This window comes from Schistocerca americana, chromosome 2 (assembly GCF_021461395.2).
Source record: "Schistocerca americana isolate TAMUIC-IGC-003095 chromosome 2, iqSchAmer2.1, whole genome shotgun sequence".
Classification (NCBI taxonomy): Eukaryota; Metazoa; Arthropoda; class Insecta; order Orthoptera; family Acrididae; genus Schistocerca; species Schistocerca americana.
In genome coordinates this window covers 624,791,575-624,815,289 of record NC_060120.1, presented here as the reverse complement: position 1 = coordinate 624,815,289, position 23,715 = coordinate 624,791,575, and the positions used below count along the sequence as shown (strand labels likewise).

Genomic DNA, 23,715 nt, shown 5'->3' with positions numbered 1-23,715 from the left:
TGTAAAGTATGTGTACATAAAGATACTTGTTGGGGGCTTGTCCATTATCTAATACATGTTTTCTGAATTTGCCCTCGGATGTTTCGTTTTTATAACGTAAAATTCGTAAAATATGATACAGAGCGTTAAATATGGCGCTTAAGTAATCACTTGCGCTATAGTTCGATTTATTACCACAACCGTTACTTCGCATTCACTTTCGTCGACTTCTCCAACTCTCAACCAGATTATCATCATCCAACCTAACCTAGAGCTCGGGCTACTCTACCGACCGGCCTGTCAACGCCTCCAAGATTTCGGGGTTTCGAGCTGGGTGGCGGTTTTTTTTTTTAATAAATAATAGTTCATCAGGAACTACTTTACAATGCAGTTGAAGCATCAACAGACGTAGAAATGCAAATAATAATTGGTGGTATACGTAGGGCGTCAGTCTTTGTCAGTTATAAGAAGATTCGAGCAGAAATGCGGAAACATGTCTCCATTGTTTCGGAGAAAATAGGAATTAATACAGATATTAAAGTATTTGCAACCTCAGGTGGATACAGAAAACTTTTAAGTTTTATTGTATACGTGTGCATCCTGAGAAAAAATCCATGTATCATCATTGACTTGTAAACATTTGTATTCTCTTGAAGATGACTGCATACACCCGTGTTGCAGCTAGAATGTCATAGGTTCTGATACTGGTGTAAATATTATGTGATTTCAGTTCATCGTCGAGGCTTTCCAAGATAACATTCTTTCGTCGAGGACGTAAGGCTATTATCCTCATCTTTTATTCGTTTTTTCGTGCTCTCTGGGAGGGGGAGGAGGTCGACAATCCATGAGTTTCATGATGGATGACGAAATCATTTTTTTATACTTCGCGATAGTTGGAACTAGGTATATACTTGCTACTATTCAATGTCCATTTCATGTTCTGGCTTTCTTCAGATTGATGCTGAATTGATAGACCTACCTAGCGAGAACAGTTTGCACATTATTTAATGTCTGGGTACACCCTTACTACCTCGAGCGTTAGGTATAACTAGCCATGGTAACTATGCTGTACACAGTACCGGAACACATTCACAAAATCTCTGTTAAAAAAAAGCACTTCGAATTTTTGCATGCATGTTTGTTGACGCCTAGCATGAAAGTCTCTATTAATGTTGTGACGTCTTAAAGCGGACATAAAAACACGCTGTAATGGTTGTGAAGTCCAACGATATTATCTGTTCAGAATTCCACAAATTGTAATGTTTTCGTGTACTGAACAGGCCCTTTGCAAAAGGACTGATTGCATTAACTGCTGACAACGGTCTTTTCTTCAGTCAGCTAAATGTGTGTCAAAGTATTATTTATATGGGTGGAATTCTGACTGCTAGTAACGTTCAGTGTTAATGATGTAGAGAGGGATCGGTGTTAACGATCCTGCGAGATCGTTTCGTGTATGGTTATGTTAAGATTCTCTGGATCACTCCTGTCATATGTCACAATAATTCCTTCTGGAAAAACGCGGCAGATTGTTTAGTCCCATACCAGTTGGTGAAGTAGATCTCCAATGTCTCATTTATCGATTGAAAAGGGGGCGGGGGCAACTATAAACCAAAAGGAATCTCTTCTGTGGTGTATGAATCGTTTGTCGTCACCCGAACGGTAATTCAAAGCACGATTGACACAATTCCAGAGCTGGGTTGCCATAACACTGAATATTGCAATATAGTTGTTCGCATACACCATTTCCGCTACACAGCTTTACCATTTCGTGTAGTCTCCAAGTTCATTATTAGAACTTGGACACCATTGATTAACTTCGATTCCGTAACACATCATACGGGTTGATTATTCATGAACTTTCGAACAGGTAGCGAATGTATGATAACGCGCTGCAGTTCTATGGAGGCTAGCAGTTGCAGGACGTGTCAGCGCTGAGCGAAAGGAAGGAGAGAGGCCGAAGGTTGAGCCTGTGTACGTGGCAACCCGCTGGATAGCAACAGCAACTGCTGCCGTGGCTGTCACAGCTTCCAGTCTCGCGCTGCGTCCTGCCGTGCGACCGAAAAGCTTCCATCTCTCGTGGCATATCGTGAGGAAGGTATGGCTCTGACAGTCAACTTCTTAACACACACGACATACTAACAAAAACAGCCACACAGGTACTATTTATGCGCAAAAATGTACTCTGGGCGATTCAAAAGTTGTGATTCCGCATATCAGACTGGCAACTCGGAGCTCATGTATCTGATAGACTCTGTTTTAAGTATAAAAATTCCAAGATTTAAAGAATGTGTTGAGAAGCAGAAAAAGGTGATTGCTAGTCACCAGTAGTTGAATCAGCTGTCGCGGATAGTGTGTCGCTTTTCTTGTCCTTGTAAGTTTACATGTGTGGTGGCACTGGTTGTTTTAGCCTCTGAGTAGTGCTGTGTCTTCATTCTAGGTTCTATGCTGCTACATTAATTGATGGTTGCCCATCCAATAGCATGTCATAATATTCACAAATTCTGTCATACTGCTCATTATGACGGAATTATAAATAAAGAGCACCACTTTCGGCGGATTCTAGATCACTGTTAGTTTCCTGTGTTTTATACTTTGTACAGTATACTTCCTGTTAGTCCCATACGTGTACCCATGCAGTCGTTCCAATCTTTTTTTTTCTGGAGTGGGGGAATGAGAGTCTGAGTGAGACGTGCAAACAGTGGGGCATATAATGTTTACAATTATACGGTGCAGCGTTGCCGCTGATTGAAGTTCGTTCACATAATTTAAGATTAGCGTCACACTTACCTTCCCGCGTCTAACTGCACTGGTGAAGGTCTAGCTCCTCTCTTCTATACCTGACTGGTAATGGTTTGACGATACTGTCGTGCTTGACGATGTCATTGATGAGCATCCCACCTATGCAAGTGCTGAAGAGCCCACCGTTCGCAGTAACATCGTTTGCACCTTACACTGTTGGTCGGTAGCAGGCTAGTCCTGATCTTTGTATTTCTAAGTAAGTTATTCGAATCTAATGATAATCCGCGATTAGTTTGTTGCTGTCTCTTCTTATGACACACTCATAATTTTTTTCTTATTACAGCCACACATTCTTGAGTCCCTACACTAAATATCTATATATATCTGAAGCTCATTATAATGATACATTTCTGTTCTTGTTTTTCGCAAGAGATTCCACCGTTGTTTAAATCATTTTATTAATCTCACTGATGCTGTGAGCTGCTACGCTGGATATTTCACTCAATGATGAGTAGGTAATGACGCTTCAGATGCTGTGCAGTTCTCCGAGACGCCCCATACGTACTGATATTTCAGAAGCACTTAAACCGTAAATCGTCGCTCGCGCGTATGAATCAGAACAGTAAATGACGAATACGAATTATTTATAGCACATGCTGACTAGATTAGCTCTGCTCACCACTAGTAATATACAAAATAAAAATACTGTAGTTAGAGACAGTAGCTTTTACTTACAAAAGCTTTCTTTCCTTTTGGATATTTCATCGATTAAATCGCCGCAAGTGTTGGGCATAGTTCGTACAATACCAAAGTAACTGCAATAATCAAAGAAAAAAATTGTTTGTTTGTTTACTGGTAAACGCCAAAACATGCATTTCAGATCACCACTCCACTGATTTTTCTAATATTTTTATCATGATATCCTTTGCATTCAGGCACATTCATTAGAGATACATTTTTTCATCACTGATACCTCGTCGAAATGCCACTCTCGGAGTTTATTGGTATCACGTGTTTACATTGGTAGTATTCGCTCTCCTCGCACAGACGACTCAAGTCCGCAAAGCGTGTGATTAAATACATCAAATGTTACAATTTGATGTAGGTTGATTCTTTCAAAGAAGAAGACAGCAACCAGCCTCTATTAATACTACCGTTTATTTAAGTAAATAGCGCCGTAACCGGTTTCGAACTGACAAGTTGATCATCAGACGGCTGTTCACAAGATGCACTTTACATAATCGTCAGTTTTGTGAATCTTGTGAACAGCCGTCTGATGATGAATGACAGTATTTCCAATACTTTAAATGTGCGAATAGGTTGAATTGCAAACTTTCGTACAACTTAGTAGTATTTCCTTAGAATTGTTATTGTTTCGCCAGTGGGTGGAAGTAGTCACCTCAGTACTCCCCTATTTCGAATTTTGTCAGATAGACCAAGATAATGTGATTAGTCTTCGTCGCCTCTGCTCAAATATAGCCAACTATTTTCTTCATCGTCTGGTGTACATCCAAATCCAGTGACATCCGTTTTATAGTAAACGCTTAATTAAGCGATTACTTAATCAATATTTTTATATGAACTTTACATTAACCCTAGTTCAGGTTACTGAGGAGCCCAAAATAGTAGTGTCAAACAGTTTTGTAATTATGCTCCAAGGCGTATATAGTTTGTTTGTATGACTAGGTTATAACAACATTAAACACGATGTGTTTCCTGTGCATTTTCTCATTTTTGAGCACGCAGCGTGGAGGACTACTAAATTTAGTTTTACACAACTCTTAAGATCCCTTTACAACGGCTTATTGCTTGTAAAAAGTAGGCGGAAGGGGGGTCGTTATTCAACAACACTTGGACGTTGGCATCATGTGTTCCTTGGCTTCCATGATGTAAGTCTCTCAGCTCGTGTGAATAATGAATTTGCGTTACGGATTTGCATATGCAGAGCGTTATGGTGGTAAGCATTCTTACAAACTTTTGATATTCTAGATTATGCTTAAACTGTTTATTAGTCCTGTAATATTGCCACTTTACTAGTTTTTTAAAATAATGCCCCCATGTTGACGTTGTCGTAATTGTGTATCCCTGTAGCACAATTAATAACTGACTGGTTATGCGATTCAAGACAGTCTGTGTACAAATATTTGGCCAACAGTGTCGAAACTACTAGTGTGTTTCTTTTATATTCGAACAAAAAATCATCAATGGCTGTATACCTGTACCAGTGAACCCGACTATGTTTCGCTGTTGCCAAATATGTGTGGGAACTGCATATTCATCCTAGACTCCTCCCCCTCACCGCCACCTCCGTCTGCCGATCTCCTCCTTCCCCCTTCTCTTTGCCCTTCTTCTCCCCCTTCCCCCCCCCCCCCCCCCCCCCCACCGCCTCCTCTGTCCAGTTGCTCCTCCCCCACTTGTCCTCTTAACGGTCCTCTCTGACTTGAACCTTGTGTGTTGTTATTGCAAACGAAACCTTCATTGTGAACTGGAGTCGCTTAAAATTAATCGATAAATCGGTTGGGATCATTGGTATGTGGGTATGATATGGGGGTACGAGAGATACCTGTCCCGCTACTGGTGGTGGTGATAGTGCTTCGTTGACAATATTTCCAATAACAGTTTTAATGTGCGAAGCCGTAAAGTCACCTTTCCTGTTGTCTGTATGTACGGAGAAACAAGATATATGGGAGAAAGAATGTCTAATGGTATACATGCCCTGCTACTGTGGCTGAGACTGACTGGAAGAAAGAAAATGAAACCGCACATCTTCACGGCGCAGCATTTTCTTTCTCGCTGTCGATTTTGAAAGAAAACCTGTACGCTGTGTGCGGTTTTTTTTTTTTTTTTTTTTTTTTTTTTTTTTTTTTTTTTTTTTTTTTTTTTTTAAAGTTATAGCTTATGTCCGTCAGAATTTTCATTAGAGTATATATAAAAATGAAGCAAATCGGGTTTTTCGAGACTTCTGGTATATGTATTTACTGAGTTTTCAATTGATTTTAAACAAAGTAACAGCATAAACAAACTGAAACAGTGAACTATTGAACAAGTGATAACAAAACAGTTGGCAGTAAAATAATTTGGAACTGTTGCCAATGTAAATTATACGCCGAACTCTGCAAGGTTGACGTTTAGAAAATTCCCAAGTATTCGTGTTTTAGAGAGTGCTGGCAGAGTAAAATTACGACGTGGTCTGGTGGAGTCGTCTCCCTCCCGTGGTGATGTTCGAAGGGCGCTCCCCTTCGCGATGGATGGCGCCCGCGGCGACAGAGCTGTGGGGGCGGCCGGCTTATTATGGTAGCCAGCCTCACACACTGGGGCTTTGTCTTTCGCGAGGCTGTACGACAGATAGGAACTGCGCTGACACAGACCTGTATGGAGGTGGTGCCGTGCGGGCGCGCTCCATCTCGCCGTTAACATGTTCATGTCATTTCTGATTCACAACTGAGGGTGTAGGGGAATACCTACATCGCTCGTTAACGGTTAGTTAATATCTTAACTGATGCAATAAGGTGACCTAGTGCCACATCACGTTATTTTTGTTTGTTTACATTTAACTCGCGTTATGACGTAGTGTGTATGTATTGGACGCAGTAATTAAGGAAACATAAACGCAAATGGTTCAAATGGCTCTGAGCACTATGAGACTTAACATCTGAGGTCATCAGTCCCCTAGAACTTAGAACTACTTAAACCTAACTAACCTAACATCACACACATCCATGCCCTAGGCAGGATTCGAACCTGCGACGGTAGCGGTCGCGCGGTTCCAGACTGTAGCGCCTAGAACCGCTCGGCTACTCCGGCAGGCACATAAACGCACAAAATACTCTGACAGTCTCACCGTCTCACCATAATTCCTTGTACCTCAACACGAGAACGTGTAATTTGGTGCAGTGAATTACAGAAGACAACCACATTGTGTTTGCGGTGACACGTAGGGTACAGGGTGCTGGCGTTCTTAATGCATTTTGTGTGCTAACATTTTCTCATTTTGGCTACCTTTTCTTAATTCACATTTCATTCGACACCCATTTTTACGGTCTCGGAAATGCCGGAAGTACTTATCTCTACGTGTTTTATCCAAGTTTCAGCTACAGCACCATGTACGAGTCTGTAAGATTAATTAATTAAAAATATTATATTGATTCGTGTTTTATCGGCTGTCAACTATTGGGTTAATTAGTTCAGATATCAGTTCGTGTCATGTGACAGGTATGCTGTTCTTTTCAACATAACTTCTGCACCGTAATCAACAGCGATTCGCCTTTTATCTGCGCATCTTTCCTTCCACTTTCCCTCCAAGTAAAAACTCGAATCGTAAAATACGTAGAGTCTTTCTCACTGTTGCCTTCATTATATTCATTACCCTTGTTTTTCTTGTTGAATTCTTTTTTTCTTAATCAAGCAAACCATATTATCTTTAACAGTCTCCTGTAACACCACATTTCATAGGCTTCTAATAATTTCATTTTAGTCTTTCTCCATTGTCCATGTTTTACACCCACAAAAAGCCGTGCTTCACTTTCTGCTCTTGTGGTTTTTATTTTAGGATTTTAGCAGCTGTCTGTTTTTGTAGGAGGTCCGCTTACCTATGTAATGATTGCTACTAGCCATTTTTGTGTTTTACTTGTTTATCTCTGCTACTTCTAGAGTAGTAAAATTGCGTTTTTGAAGTGGTAAGATTTATTTTGTTAAGTTTCTCCAAGCTAGTCGGAGCTTTCGGCTTTGAATTTCAGCTGGCAATTCATTATTAGTGGAATATGTTCATTGTTAATCTCGGGACCTTCATAGCTCTGGCAGGCATTATTTTGATTCCTGAATGTTTGTTGTACCAAAATGTAGTCAGTCGGATACTTCTTTCATACCGCGGTATCATCCACACATGTTTCGTCCTCGAAGAGTCCCCGAAAAATGTATTCCCGTCCAGTAACTCGTGTCCAGCACAGAATATTCCTCCCTTGTCATTTCATTTACCGAAACCAAACACCGTTATTTGCTGTTCCTCACCTTCACCGAAGAATATACTCCAACCCCACTTTACGATTAAATTCTCGTCTCTTTTGAATATTTTATGAGTTCATTAATGTTATACGCTTCTTCAGTTTCATTCTCATCTGTAGCTGTGATTGATATGTATGATTGTGATATCTGTTGCATATCAATTCAGTTTCTCCATCAACGCCTTTCTCTGTTGGCTGCAGGTAATCCTTAATAATATTGTCAGTTTCCTTATTCATCATTATTCCCAGCCCCTGTAAGAGCCTCCTCCCGCACAGGCCATGTGGGCCCAACGGTACCGACTGGCCGACGTGTCATCCCCAGTCCACAGGCGTCACTGGATGCGGATATGGAGGGACATGTGGGCAGCACACCGCAAGAGCCATGTATATAGACCTAGAAGTATTAAAGGCTCCATTCTGACAGTCTATTCTTGGCATTATACTTGTAGTTTTTCTCGTGACTTTAACTTCCGTCATTAAATGCCTTCTAGCTGAGGTTTTAACATTTCCGTCAATCCCCCCCGCGCTTCTCTGTTATACTTAATACTCGGTACCGCCCAGTTGTTGAATCTCATTTGGATCCCATGCACCTGAGTGGTATTAGCGTGTAAGTCTTTAGGTAGTGAAAGCGAGGATATATATGACGATTTATCCATATTGAGTGGCAATGCAAAGAATTCTGACCATCAAACGGAAAATTTGACTCAACGTGAGGAAATGGTTTACCATTGCTCGTTGTTTATAACGCAAAGGTCCGTTTCAGTTACATAACTGCAGCATGTTTTATGAAGGACACAGAGTTATCACATGTGTTTGATGTGCGAAGCATTAGTGAAAAGATAAGTGTCGTACAGCTTTGCCATTTTATCCAACGTCCCGTTCCACTGTTAAAATGTCTCCCCTTCCAACACCTGGAACACTTTTGTCTATTTACTTCACAATGTTTTGAAAAATAAAGTGAATAGGAAAATCTTCTGCAGCCAATATCAAAATGGTTCAAATGGCTCTGAGCACTATGGGACAACTTCTAAGGTCATCAGTCCCCTAGAACTTAGAACTAGTTAAACCTAACTAACCTAAGGACATCACACACATCCATGCCCGAGGCAGGATTCGAACCTGCGACCGTAGCATCCGCGTCGTTCCGGACTGAAGCGCCTAGAACCGCTCGGCCACAGCGGCCGGCTTCTCTTATTTGACAATGACCGGTTGCGACAGGATCTTGTTGTCAGAATCAGATTTTCGGAAAGCTCTTATTAACGTGCTTACATGCTGCCACTTCAATGAGAACGCCTTCCACTCGCAGGAAACATCACGATGGCTTGTGAAACACATATAAACAACATATAAAATATAATTGCAACAACTGTGTGCCGAGGAGTGGATGTGTACTAATAGAAAGTGCATTCAGGACTCCAGGAATGGACCACAGGCACAGAAATGTTATGTGCGTGGGCTAATGCTCTTTCTGTGTGTGCACATCCAGTCCTGAGCATCCAGTGTTCTTTTTATGTGTATGACAAGCCAACGTGATATCGTTTCTTGGGCGTGGAAAGTGGTGTTGTAGTGGCAGCATGTATGCATGTCAATAAGAATTTTCCGAAGATCCGTTGTTGACAGAAGAGTCTGTCGAAACTGGTCATTGTAAAATAAAATACCAAGCTATCTTGGCTGCAGAAGGTTTTCCTTTTCACCAATGATAGATCGCTCGCTGCGAACATGTACAGCCGGCCGGGGTGACCGAGCGGTTCTGGGTGCTACAGTCTGAAACCGCACGACCGCTACGGTCGCAGGTTCGAATCCTGCCTCGGGCATGGATGTGTGTGATGTCGTTAGGTTAGTTAGATTTAAGTAGTTCTAAGGGAGTGATGACCTCAGAAATTAAGTCCCATAGTGCTCAGAGCCATTTGAACCATTTTTGAACATGTACAACCTATAGAAAAGAAATGGTCTGCATCATCGCAAATTTGTGCTTTAGTGGTGAAATTCTGCTAACCTGAATCTTATGCTACACCTCTGTGTACGACAACCGCCTGGCTTTCTTGGTATATTTTCAGTATTCATTCCCTTTATTTCTTTGTAGCTTGTCTCACTAATGTTAAAATACATGATTGCTAGTGGAGGAGACATGACTAGGAAATGTGTGAAAGTCCAGTAGTATCTATGGAGAGACAAGTCAGGGTTAATGTTTGTGGGCAAACGCCATAGATGGTTGAACGTCGATTTAGAGACGTATTGAGCATGTCCAGGTTCTCGTGTTGGCCAGTGGGTTCCATTCGAAGTCTTTGGCCGATTTTCAAGCTTAGGTTTCCTCATACTAATATTTAGTCCGTAGTGCTGCGTGTCTTCATTCTTTAAAAGAAGCTTTAGTTCATACTCATTATAGATAGGGAGGCTAATGACGTCAGCAAACTGCAGTTCGTTGAAGTTTCTTCTGACTGTCAAGGTACCACCACGCCAATGATTGAAAGAACTTTTCTGGATATTTTGAAGTACCAGTGCAGTAATAAAAATAACCTACTTGGTCTTGTTACGCGTCCGCTTGCTTGAGCAGTCGAAATCGTAAACGTGCAGAATATGAAAAAAGCCGTTGCCGAACAATATGTGCGTCCATATCCATCAAACCGCTTTTATGTTTTATCCTGAGGTTATCTCCCATTGTAACATATAGTAAGCTACTACGCCGTCTCATTCGCCTATAGAGCGTAGGCAGAAGAACGCATAAATTCCTCTGTCTGCAATAATTAACCTAACCTTGTCTTCCTGTCCCTACAGTACCGACACATAGGGATCTGTTCTATGTTCCTCACTTAATACTCGTTCTTGAAACTTTGAAAGTGTGCTTTCGACCAGTTTCCGTAGCTCGGAAAAGCCTGTGTCCATTCATCCTGTCCTTTTTCGTATACTTCCAATATCTGTATTGCTATTTGATGTGGTCCCAAACATTTGAGCAGTATCCTACGTTGAGTCGCTGTAAGATGATCCCTGACTGCAGTGGGCTGGGCACAGCATCTTCGCTCGTCTTCTGCAACCAATCTCGTTACTCAATTTTGTAAACGTCTCTGTGGCATCGCTTCAACGTTGCTGCTGGAGTTCTACAGATGACTTCTGTTTTCAGCTGCAGCCGTTTGAGCTCCATAGTTGAAATGTGGTAACGGCATTGCCAAATGTCAGGGATCAACGTACGCCGACTCGACTATAGGATGGCTCACTGGAGGGCATAGTGAGCAATCTCCTTAGCAGGTTGACTGAGTTTTCCTAGTGTCGTCCTAATGAACCGCTCGCCTCCGTAGCTCAGTCGTCAAGGTACGCTATGTGGAGGACCTTAGTTCGCTTAACGGTAGTGCCAAATTTTTCCTCGGAAGGGGGGGGGGACGCCGGCCGCTGCGGCCGAGTGGTTCTAGGTGCTTCAGTCCGGAACCGCGCTGCTGCTACGTTCGCAGGTTCGAATCCTGCCTCGGGCATGGATGTGTGTGATGTCCTTAAGTTTACTAAGGTTTAAGTGGTTCTAAGGCTAGGGGACTGATGACCTCAGATGTTAATCCCGTAGTGCTTAGAGTCCCTCTTTGAAGGGGGGGGGGGGCAGCGGAGGGTGGGAGAGGACAGGACAGGACAGGCCTGCACTAGCCTTGTGAGACCAACTGGGGAGGTTCTTGAATGAGAAGTTGTAGCTTCTAGGTCACGAAAGCCTACAACGGCCGGAAGAGCGACGTTCTGAACCCACGCCTCTCCTTATCACATCTGGATGACGTTATTCGCGGAGGCTGATGTGACGATCGGTTGGTCCCGATTGGCCCATTAGGTTCAGAACGCGGAACTTTGTTTTGCTAGCAATCAACTGAATTCTGCCACTTGCTGAATTTGATCATTCAGTTTCATATCCAAACTCGCATTCGGGAGGACGACGGTTCAATCCCGCGTCCGGCCATCCTGATTTAGGTTTTCCGTGATTTCCCTAAATCGCTCCAGGCAAATGCCGGAATGGTTCCTTTCAAAGGGCACGGTCGACTTCCTTCCCTGTCCTTCCCTAATCCGATGAGACCGATGACCTCGCTGTCTTGTCTCCTTCCCCAAAACAACCAGCCAACCAATCATATCCAAACATCAAGGTAATTGTGAATCACTGGTCTTGTAGTCACAGGATATTACTTCTTGAAGTTTGCTAAGAGCACAGTTTTACATTTATGAACGTTTAAATCAAGTTACAAATCTTTCACCACTTCAAAATCTCATCAAGATCAGACTGAATATCCGTGCAGATTTTTTTCAGACAGTAATTCGTTATAAATAACTGCAGCATCGGCAAAAACTCTGAGGTTACTGTTATTATTGTGTCTCGGGTAATTAACACGCAACATGGACAGCAAGGGACCCAGCACACTTTCCGGAGGGATGGCTGCAGTGACTTCTACATCCACCGATGACTCTCCACCTAAAACAAGATGCTGTGCCAGTCCTATTAGGAAATCGTTAACCTAGCCACAAACTTCGGTTGGTACCACATACGGTGATACTTCCTTTAATAAGCGTTTGTGTGGTACTGAGTTAAGTTTTTTGGAAGTCAACAAATACTGCAGTCACCTGTCTTCCTGATCCAGTGTCTCAGTATAAGTGGGAAGAGCGCAAGTTAGGTTTGGCGCGAAACACTGCGGCAATTGCACAGCCGTCAGAAAGGCGTGTGTATTTGAGGAGGGCGCGTGGCGCGGCAATTACGAGCCGTAGTGGTCGCTACGCCGGCCTGAATGGCGCTGCACTGCCTGCGGGTATCGATCGGCAGGGAGGGGCCCGCCCTAGCGGCCCGGCATGGCGCTGCCCCCACTCCTCTCCTCTCCACTAGTGCGCTCTCCTTCCGGACGGTACTCGCCCGTGATGCGGCGTAATTTTGTTACCCTGTAATGTCCCGCCATCACCAGAGCCACTCTAGACACAGGACATGTTCAAACATCACGGCCACTGAGGAGCACATAGACCACCCCCTTTGGGAAGTGGTCTCCTTCCCTCAGCAGAGCTCGCCCGACATGTTGGCTGGGAATGAGAAATATTACTTCGATATCCCAAATGGGACGGTTCTTTCTCAATTGACCATAATAGTATCCTTCTATTCTGAATTACGGTCTTGTTGCATCTAACGTATGCCGACTCTACAGCAGTACTCCGCAAACCACCTTATGCCGCCCTCACTCGGCACGTGAGAGCGAACGTGGAAGTGGAACTGATAGACTTTTTTTTGTAACATTCGATCGTGGAATTTCACGTTGCGAAGAATTCAAACGCGTAAAATGTAGAATCTGACATGCCAGATTTTTACTTCGTGGAGAGGAACGTGGACAGTGAGATGCAAGGCCGCTTTCACGTAAAGAGCAGACTATAGGAGATAATATAAAATAGGGTTTTGACGTTCGCAGTTGAAGCCAGCATTTAATGAATTCTGTAACTCCCTTATTGTGAATATATGCTATTTCAAAGCACTGACACTTCGATAATCTCTCTAAATCGCGTCGTTTTTGATAAGATTTTCAATAATTTAATTATGGGAGACGACACATTGTCGGTTAGTCTTCTTGTATTTGGTGCTTTGCATATTATAACTGGCGAGCTATGGAAGAACGCCATTTCAAGGCACTGCCGCATTTTAGATTTATCAAAAACGCGTCATTTTTTGTAAGATTTATTACATAGTTTCAACATTGCAGCCCAGTCAGCAATCATGATAACCTAATATATAAGAAACTATCAGCCTCGATTGCGGTAAAGAAACCAACCTTTACCTAGGTTTCAGCCTAAATAATTGAGCCTTCTTCAGAAGATATACCTGAATCTATAATCTAAGAGGGCATGGCCTATACATAAAAGGTCTAGGTAAAGGTTGGTTTCATCACCGCAATCGAGACTGATAGTTTCTTATATATAAGATTTATTATAATTTTTCAGCTACTGACATATCGGTTGTTTAAGTGTTTAGAACACAGTAAGATAAAAGGCAGACTTCGGCTGTTGTAGTGTAGTAGACAGAGGTGCGGATTCTGGTTCGAAAGCGTGCCAGTTCGCAACCTGCGTAGTGCTGTTTTTTTCACTTTCGTTTTCAAAAAAAAATCTCTTACTTCAATATTTTGATAGCAGTATGTTCTGTAATATTAGAAATGAGTTTGTTCGATTTTGTGAACGTACCAGGGGTCATGGACCAATGAATTGCAACACTGCTCTCTGTCACTTCAGTTTTTATTTATTTACTAACCCAAAATATATTTAGAATTATGGAATACGTCAATTATGTATAAATATTTATGTATACTAACTCTGTCTCTCTCTTACAGTACAAAATATTTGTAAATAACATTACAATAAACAATAAATAAATGACCTTTTCTCTTCTTTATGTTCAAGAGAGAACGAATTATATGCAACAGGAAATTTTACTCTTTCATGTTTCAAGTCTTTTTTACATCATATGTTCTAAAATTCTGCTGCTGAGGTCTAATAAGAAAGCCCTTAAGGTTTTACTAAAATGTGACAATGGTGAAATATTTTTACGTTATGTGGAAGACTGTTGTCTGTCTGTATCGCATTATTCGTGATCGAAGTTTTAAAAGCTGATGTCGTTACTGAGTGGCACGAGACTTTTCTTTTTGTCTTGTCAAGTGTTCATGAATCTTGAATTTTTTCTTTGTGTGTACTACACACAGAATAACATGGCTAGCATATGGACAAGGGAGTAGTATATGAGCGTTTTAGTAGACCTAACTTCGCAATTTTACGCACGGGAGAGTGCTGCGATCGCAAATCACAGTGACAAGCACGTTCCGTTTGATATTGCAGCTCGTTTCTGAACGTGCACCAACCACGATGGGAAACATGCCCCGTTATGACGGCTGTACGGTATGTGGCGAAGGGTAATTCAGGTACAGTTGCGATTCCCCGCTGCCCCCATTCCTGATTCATTCGCGATTGGTTCGCAGGAAGAACGGCTGTACGTAAGCTGAAATTTTTACATTCATTCGCGACATGTGTAGGAGAGAAACTATTAGGTTGCTTGACTGTTCTCAGAACGATCATACTCGTAACTGTAACTTAAAACATCGCTCGTGAGGCGCCTCCCACTGGAATTCGATGAGCATATTCATAACGCACTCGCGTGTATTAAGCAAACCTGTGTCGAAACTCTGAGCTCTTTGACGGATCTCCTCGATATCTTCTATTAATCCCTGGTACGAGTACCAAACAGACGAGCAATTTTCGGCCGAATGCGTGGTGTCCACGTCATGTTTTTCGTAGATGAACTACATCTACCTCCGCATACTTCCGGTGAATCTGAGCATGGCATCTGCTTTTGCTAAGAGTGTGCAAGGAGTTGTTTGGTTTTCTTCGGCTGCGGGATGAGGAGTGAAAGTAAGGTGTGGTTTCGAGGCTTTTTATACTAATAATGTAAATACAAATGCTTTGAACTCTCACTAAGCGTTGCGAAATTTTGGCGACAGCCTTGTTTTCGTTTTTCTGTTTGTGTGAGAACGATGAGGCTAATTCCAACGTGAATATAGATATCTCTGCCTGTTCTCTATTAACCCGAGTAAAGGTTACACGAAAGTGAGAAGCAGTTAGTTACTTCAGCCAAACACCTTATTAATTATAAGGGCTCCTCAGTCGGAGAACATTCATGGGGCCGTCCTGTGCCGATTTAATATTTGGCCTGTTCCGAATGCATCACTCGGCATACAGATAATTGTGCTGAAACATCCGAAGTAAATGTTACGTATCTGTAACAGTTGCCATACACTATAGAATAACGTACGGGGACTTTAACGCAATTCCCACTTTAAATGAGATAATTGGCTCTCTTTCTCTTTTAGATTTAAATTGAAAAAAGTCTTATCAGTGGTTGTAACATCACAACTTAGCCTAGCACGTAAAAACTTAGATTAAGCGAAGAGCTATGGTTTATTGTACCGCAAAGAACATAGGATTTGGGTAGAATTGTTTCATGAACTTCCGGAATTTTCTTTTCCTGAGCTGTAGAGCCAGAAGTCATTCCATCCAATGTAGTATCTGTAGTAGAAACACTTTCCGTAAAAGTATTTTCAGCAAACAATATTGTCGAGTAGGTGGAGAATGCTCGTCCGTTGTTCTGAAGCCGCGAACACATGCACTCTTCGAGGAGATTTTATTTAGGAAACGTCTGGTAGTTGGGACTCTAGAACGATGAAGAACTGCCTCATAATCCATATACCTTCTGCAAACGTGTACGGATAATTTTCTTTACTTCAGCCCGTTGTTTCTGAACAGCCAGCTTTCCTTACTTGTTTTACGAGTTTTACAGTGTTACTCTGCAAACTGTTGCGATTCCCGTCGTGCCTTTCTGGATCGTGGTACTGCCTCACACGAGATGTACTACTATAGCCATTCGACACAGACCAATGTGTATAGTGCACTGAAGAGACCACTTCGTGTTATATTTTCCTGTTCCATTCGCAAACGGAGTGAGAAGAATTTACGCCTCGGCACAAGCCACAATCACTTGGCTGTGTCGCGTAAGGACTAGAATTACAACCTCTAGACTGAGTGCCAATGTTTTGGCAAAGGGCTGCCATACTATATTGACCTCTTGCTTGCTCTCTGTCTTCAAAGACCGTTGCTGAAATGATCATTGTGTGTGTCACCACAAAATAACATTCAAAATCCTGCGTGGTTGACAAAGATATGAATTGTCTTGCTCAAGACGTGAACCAGGACGAATATTAACAGGCTCTCTTGGAGCGTCAGGTTCACGCCATATCACGGAAAACCGCATCGAAACCAGTCTTCACTGGACCTCTCATGTAGTTGCCTCTCCCCTGGGGCGAGGATTGGGAAGTAGCCCAGTGTTTGCCTCAACGTGTGCGATAGGCCGCCTATAGCAGAGTCGACGTCGACAGTTGCTGTAGGTCACGTTGGCTACTTCGCGCGGGTACCTCATCTAGTACGTAACACGACTTTGTATACGTCTGTATGTCAACGTTTGAGTTTTGTCGCAGCTCTGTATTACCCGACCACAATATTATTGCTCGAGACCTACCGTGGCAGTTATAGAAAACACCGGGACTCTAGAGAAATACGGGTCCCCGCAACGAACTTGTGACGTCACGCCAGGCGGCTTGTCCGCTACACTTCGCGAACGCTCGGCTTCATGCAGTGTCCACCGGGAATCAGTTGATGTTATTGAAAGGATACGCGCTAAAGGTCTTAACTTTTTCGTATACTATCCAGAGCGTGCTTTCATTTGTAAACTGGCAGTGAAGAATTATTAAGCTCAATCGTTACTGGGTCCTCGCCGGAGACGGCTCCTGGCAGTCGTAAGACTTGCAGTGTCACGTGCCGTGACGTAAGCGCCACACCGCCTACTGGTGCACGGCGCACTCGGTAGAGAAAGCGAAGAATGTAATAGCTTCCTACAAACCTCAGTTAGAACAGTGGATGGCCAAATGGCGCATCAAACCCAATCCAACAAAGAGCCAGCTGCTACTTTTCAGACACCGCAACCAAACGCAAAGTGCCAGACTAAAACAAGACGACCTGCACATAACCCTATGGCAAAAGAGTCAATCCTGTCCAGAGTGCAAAATATCTACGGATGACTCTCGACTCTACTCTATCATGGAAGCACCACACCGAAAACATCATCAGCAAATGCAAACAAAGAATGAACCTTGTGAAGCTAATCAGCTCAAAATTCGGGGGCGCCAGCCCAGATGCAGTGCTACACACCTACAGAACATTTGTCGGACCTATCCTAGAGTACGGTGCCTGTCTGTGGACAGCCTCCAGGGCGCAGTATGAAAGAGTTGCCGCATTTGACCGCCACAACTTGAGACGAGCGGGAAAGCTGCACTACACAACCGCCAACGACTTAGTCTACGCGGGCACCAACACCTGCCCTACATTAGACAAGATCACTCCTGAGGTAGCCAATTACGGCCGGAACAGAGTGAGAATGGATGGGATAATGAAAGACATAATATGCAACCCAATCCACGAATACAGGATCACCCTATTTCGATACCCCTACCCCCCAGACTTCATTGCCCATGCCATTCAACGAACATACCCAAACAACAAAGAACTTATAGATAAAATTAGAAAAAGAAGAGTGTAGTAAATACAGTGAAGTGAAGTGGCCCATTATCTCCCTCCAACTCTCTCTAACCACCCCAGTGAAGTGAAGTGCAACGACCTCCACAAACCGTCGAACTCATAACTCATAATTAGTTAGAATAAGCTAGGAATAGAACCCACCAATTAAACTATTAGCCAGACACATTCTAAAATAGAGCAGTAGGTTAGACGATATAAATAACTCTAGAACAAAACTCTAAACAGAGATGAAACAATCTACCAATAGATCATTATTTAGTATAAAACCCTAGCATAATAAACACATTTCAACAGACGATAACCCAGTGCCATCCCGACTGGGGTTTTGGTGGTTTCCCCCAGTTGTAAGGCGAATGCCGGGATGTGGAATTCCACCACTTAGACATAAGAAAACTGACTATAAAATGGCATGAGCCAAAACATACAGAAATACCAAGTAGGCAGGTTTCCCCACTGAATCTAATAAACAGAGTCCCAACAGCATCAAACAACCCCAGGCTGAGAAGGACCCGAGTCCTCAGCAGCCGCCATTACCCGAAAGGGTATGGCAATCCTTAAAAAAAAAAGGCCTGCCTTTCCCGTGGGTCTCGCGGAAACATGCGGTGACGTTACAGTAAACGGATGTAGCGGTGACTAAGGAAAATGCATCGCTTTGTGAATGATTTCAATACAGTTATACATGATTATACTATCAAAAGGTTCGGTGTGTTCTCGTGAAATATCACGATAAATATGATAAGCTGAACGAAACGCCCTCACTGCCGGCTGCAATTATATTGTGGCCGACTAATTGACGACTATTGTTTTCGCTTGAAGCCATTTGCGCTTCATAGCTGAAAGCAGCGCTGACGGCTGTCAGAGAATTTGTTTCGCCAACTCTATTGTAGAAACCACGCTCGTGCTAGCAGTGTACCACACCAACGATGGGTAATACGCCAAGCAGATTCGATTCTGGGCTGCCTCAAGTCCCAGTCTCGCAAACTTGATCGCTGTGCGTTAAGCTTAACATCTACAAACATACTCCGTTAGCCGCCTTATATACAGTGCATGGCGGATGATACCCAGTACACGAGTTCCTAAAAGCCTCCTTACGAGCCCTAATTTCTCGCGTCTTATCTTGAAGGCCCTTACGTGAAATGTGCGTTGCCGGCAGTAGAAACGTTCTGCAGCCACGTTGGGTGGCCCCACGGTCAGAGGCGGCTTGCCACGGTTAGCGCGGCTCCCCCCTGTCGGAGGTTCGAGTCCTCCCTCGGGCGTGGGTCTGTGTGTTGTCCTTAGCGTAAGTTAGTTTAAGCCAGATTAAGTAGTGTGTAAGCCTAGGGACCGATGGCCTCTGCAGTTTGGTCCCACAGGAACTTACCACAAATTAAAAGAAAAAAAATAACCTTTCTGCAGTCGGCCTCAAATGATGGTTCTCTAAATCTGCGCAATAATCCTTGCTGAAAAAGCGATTGTCTTCCCCACAGGGATTCCCGTTTGAATGCCTAAAGCATCTCTTTAATAGTTGCATGCTGACCAAAGCTATCCGTTACAAATGTAGCGGCTCACCTCTAAATTACTTCGATGTCTTCCTTTAATCCGACCCGGTGGGGATCCCAAACACTCGAACGGTACTGAACAACGGGTCGCACTAGCGCTCTGTACGCTGTACCCTTTATGGATGAGCTACACTTTCCCAAAATTCTCCCAGTGAAACGAAGTCGAGCATTCGCCTTACCTTCCGCCATCCTGATATGTTACCTAACTGTTAGTCGTTCCTTTTCCTCTTAGGCCCGCAAATGGAGTGAGGAAAAAATGCTTCCGCAGGTGCCCTTACTTCTCGCTTCTTGCCTTCTGGGTACTTACGCGAGATGTGTGTTGGTGGCGTTAGGATCGTTCTGCAGTATGTCGCAAATGCCTGTTCTCTAAACTTTCTCAATAGTATTTCGCGAATGGAACGCCTTTTACTATTCAGGGATTCCTATTTTAGACCACGGAGCATTTTTTAATATTCACGTTTTGATGGAACCCACCGGAAACAAACTTAGCGGCATGCCTCTGAATTGCTTCAGCGCCTCCCTTTAGCCCACTTTGGTGGGATCCCAAACAATCGAGCAGTACTCTAGAATGAGTCGCACAAATGTTATGTACGCAGTCATCTTCATCGACAAGCTGGTGACCTATAAAGCGTGTACAGTAGACATTTGCTACCTGAAAAGGTCGAGGAAAGGTGCACAAATTCCTCTGTCCGAACTCCAACTGGTAGGCAGAAGATCTGAGGGCTCTTACGTGTTGTGAGAGGAAGAGGACTGGATATGCTCAATCAAGAACTGCAATATTAATATTTTTAGGATCGAAAGTGATTAAATTTTTTCTGTCGAACGCAATCACGATGTTTTTACTTACGACTAGGTCTACGGAAACTACAATGAAAAACATAAGAACCAAGTTACAAAAAAGGAGTTACATAATGTTTTATTTACAGTTGACAAAGCATATTTTGAAAATATAAAAAATATGGTCCATACTAGCGGTTCAGCAGATCTGTGGTACGAGTGGTGTCAACTGAGTTAAAGGCCAGTAGTACGAAAGTATGTTGGTGAAATAAACTGTACGTAGCTCTTCCTCCCGTTCATAGCGCTATATCGCGTGTCCTCTGTATGTGACTCCAAAAATGAGAACAATTTTCTTTATAATAGTAATAATAATAGTTATTATAATTCTGCATGTTATTTACATTATGAGCAAGTGGAAGAGGGATTAGCATTATAAAATAGTATAGTAAGTAAGTTATTCCTTAAGAGGGCAGAGTACCATCATAGAATACCTTATTCAATAACAAAAAGAATTTTTAAAGTGACAATGCGTAACTTCGTTTTTCATATTAGGACAGAGTACGCATCATAAATGAAAGAAAAGCAAGATTTAAGCGTTAAAACAACTAGAACCAGTGCAATATGGGTATGAAACATGGCATATCGTAGAACTTTGTGTCGACTATTGTTGACGCTCGTCTTTGGTACGAGCATATTTACATTGCTGGTCACTTGCGTGGTGGAGTCGACGCGACTCGGACTCCGCGGTAACACCACCTCACAGCGGACGTACTGAACGTCTCCGGCGAAAGAGAATTCTCAGGTGGAAGTTGTCCGTGCCCCGTGGCTTAGCGAGCATGTAGTTTCCACGAATACTGGGCGAAAACACAAATTTCATACTTTTGTTGTTTTCTTAAAGGGCACATTTTTTCACTGTCCACTGTCCTAGAATTTTTCTAGTAAACCGAAATAATCATCCGCGTTTCCTACAACTGACTTAACGTGCTCGTAACCATTTCATATCGCTTTGCAACGTTACACCTAGATACGCGGGAAGGTCCCTGCTCCAAAACCGATAATGTTGTGAATAAAAAGACGCTCTGGTAATAAATACCAAGACTGATGAAGCACTGCAGCTTTTAAATATCATTTAAAAGCTGCATTACTTCATCAGTCTTGGTATTTATTAACAGAGCGTCTATTTTTTTATTTTTTATGAAATTTATTGGATATGAAATTAGACCGCGATCTAGGTTTTCCGTCGTCATCCTCAGAACACGTGAGACGGGTGTTCAGGTGGGTCCTTAAGATGTTTCACAGAGCTAATGAGCTCAGTATTGTCAGGACCATGTCCAATCTTACTTCCGCCGCCCTATCTCCGATCACGTGTGGATCAGGAGTAGTTGCTGTTAAGTGGGCCCTGGCGTTGCTGGCGCGCAACAGCTGTGTCCGGCCGGGCGCCGTGGGAGCGGCGGCTGAATGGCCGCTGTTCATCGCCGACGCGGGCACACAGTGCAGTGCAGCGGCCGGCGGCAGCCGGAACAGGATGTTGGCGCGGATAGCGCTCGCGACTTCCTCTGGCGCGCTCTATCTCGCGCCTTGTTACATCGCAGTCGCAGCCGGGCTGCACGCGCTGCCCTCGTGCTGGACCATCCCCTCTGCACAGTGGAGCACTTCGACAAGACTTAACAATGGAATGCTCAGACTGACACAGGACGATTTTCTGATACTTATAAAATGTGAAGGTCGTGTCCGGGCATCAGTTACCTAAAGCACGACGGAATTCGAAAGAAAGAAAAAGAAAAGACTTCGAAAAATAGATTTCCTACCTACCAAACCAATTTGGGCTATTACTACAACTGCTGGTAGCTGAGTACGTAGCGCAAACGTCTACTGATCCTATAGCTAATGGTTCGAATCATGTTGGTAGCAATTTATTACTATTATTTAAAATTTCCTATTCATTAACAAATGGAGATGTCAATTAAAACAATGAATTATAAATTTAATAATTGTATATTTTTCTTGTTAATTGCTAATCACGTAAAAATGAGAGTATTCACAATGAATTAAAATCCGAAACATAAAACAGAGTATAAGATACTTTTTGGACTTTATTTTTCTTAGGCTGGAGCGGATTGTATACTGGGTGATTCTTACTATTGTTCAAAAAAAAAAAAAAAAAAAAACGGAGCGACGTACATGATGCCGAGACAAGTAATTTAATAGAAGACACATGGGGCTGCGAATGTCGGGAAATACCCCAAAAGTATCTGAGTGGTCAGCGCAACGGAATGTCATACTTAAAGGCCCGGGTTCGATTCCCGGCTGGGTCGGAGATTTTCTCCGCTCAGGGACTGGGTGTTGTTGTCCTTATCATTTCATCCCCATCGACACGCAAGTCGCCGAAGTGGCGTCAACTCGAAAGACTTGGACCAGGCGAATGGTCTCCCCGACGGGAGGCCCTAGCCACACGGCATTTCCATTTTACCACTACCCCGAGCTCTGCCATACTACATTGGATAATGCAAGAATGTTTGTAGAGTAGCCGTGTGGAGGAATGTGTAGAACTGCGCCCACCAGTGAAGGTAGGATCGACAAGCCCAACCACTCCACACGCGGGGAGGTACGTCATCTATCAGATGTTCTACATTTGTCATCTATTTTGCGTTATATCCCGAAATTTGCGGCGCCTTGTCTTATATCAAATTACTTGTCTCAGCGTCATCTACGTCGCTTTGAGGTGTTCTAAACATTAACAGGAATCACCCAGTAGATTTCATTTATTATGGGTTGCGGTTGTGGGTAATGGATTGTGGGTTACAGGTTATTTGTGATGGGTTGTCATCAGCTATGGATTTTGAGTTACGAGTATTCAAATGGTTCAAATGGCTCTGAGCACTATGGGACTCAACTGCTGTGGTCATAAGTCCCCTAGAACTTAGAACTACTTAAACCTAACTAACCTAAGGACAGCACACAACACCCAGCCATCACGAGGCAGAGAAAATCCCTGACCCCGCCGGGATACGAGTATTCCACTATGCACTGTGGGTTATTAATTATGCTTTAGCATATCTATCATATTTTAATTTATTTTCATAGTAATTGAGAGTAGAAAGGTGTTATTTGAGTTCAAAAAATTGATTCAATATTTGTCAAAATTTCCATTTGCTAATAAACACGGAATTCAAACAAACTTGCTACCAGCAAGATTCAGACCAACGATTTTACGATTATTTGATGTCAACGCTAACAGTCGCCCACTAGCCATTATATTAATAACCAATAAATGTTAGGTATGTAACGTCGGTTGGAAATTTTCTAATTTTCGAGGGCGATTTTTTTTCGAACGTTTCTAGAACTGTTCACGTGCCAGAAGTATGAAGAAAACTGAAGAGAACCAGTCTGTAAGGTCTCTTGTTATTGTATAGCTTTCTTGCAAAACAACAAAGAAACAAAAAAAAAAGACAGAGAGCGACCTATAGCCTATAGGTTGCGACTTCAGGTTAGTACGTTTGGTGGAATGAGATTTTAGTTAATCAACAACAAAAGAAGTATTCAGTGCTCATCTGCCGCTA

General features: G+C 42.9%; 1 protein-coding gene across 2 annotated transcripts in view; it reads left to right on the top strand.

The window, feature by feature from the left end:
* The window catches only part of LOC124596396 (fibronectin type-III domain-containing protein 3A), a 325,095-nt gene that overhangs the window by 1,066 nt on the left and 300,314 nt on the right, over positions 1-23,715 (top strand). The window contains exon 1 of one of the 2 annotated variants that reach the window (XM_047135522.1): positions 2,013-2,074. The exons of the other annotated variant lie outside the window; for it this stretch is intronic. The gene's annotated coding sequence lies outside the window, so the exon portion shown is untranslated. Of the gene's footprint in view, positions 1-2,012; positions 2,075-23,715 lie in introns of those variants that run through there. 2 annotated transcript variants of the gene reach the window in all.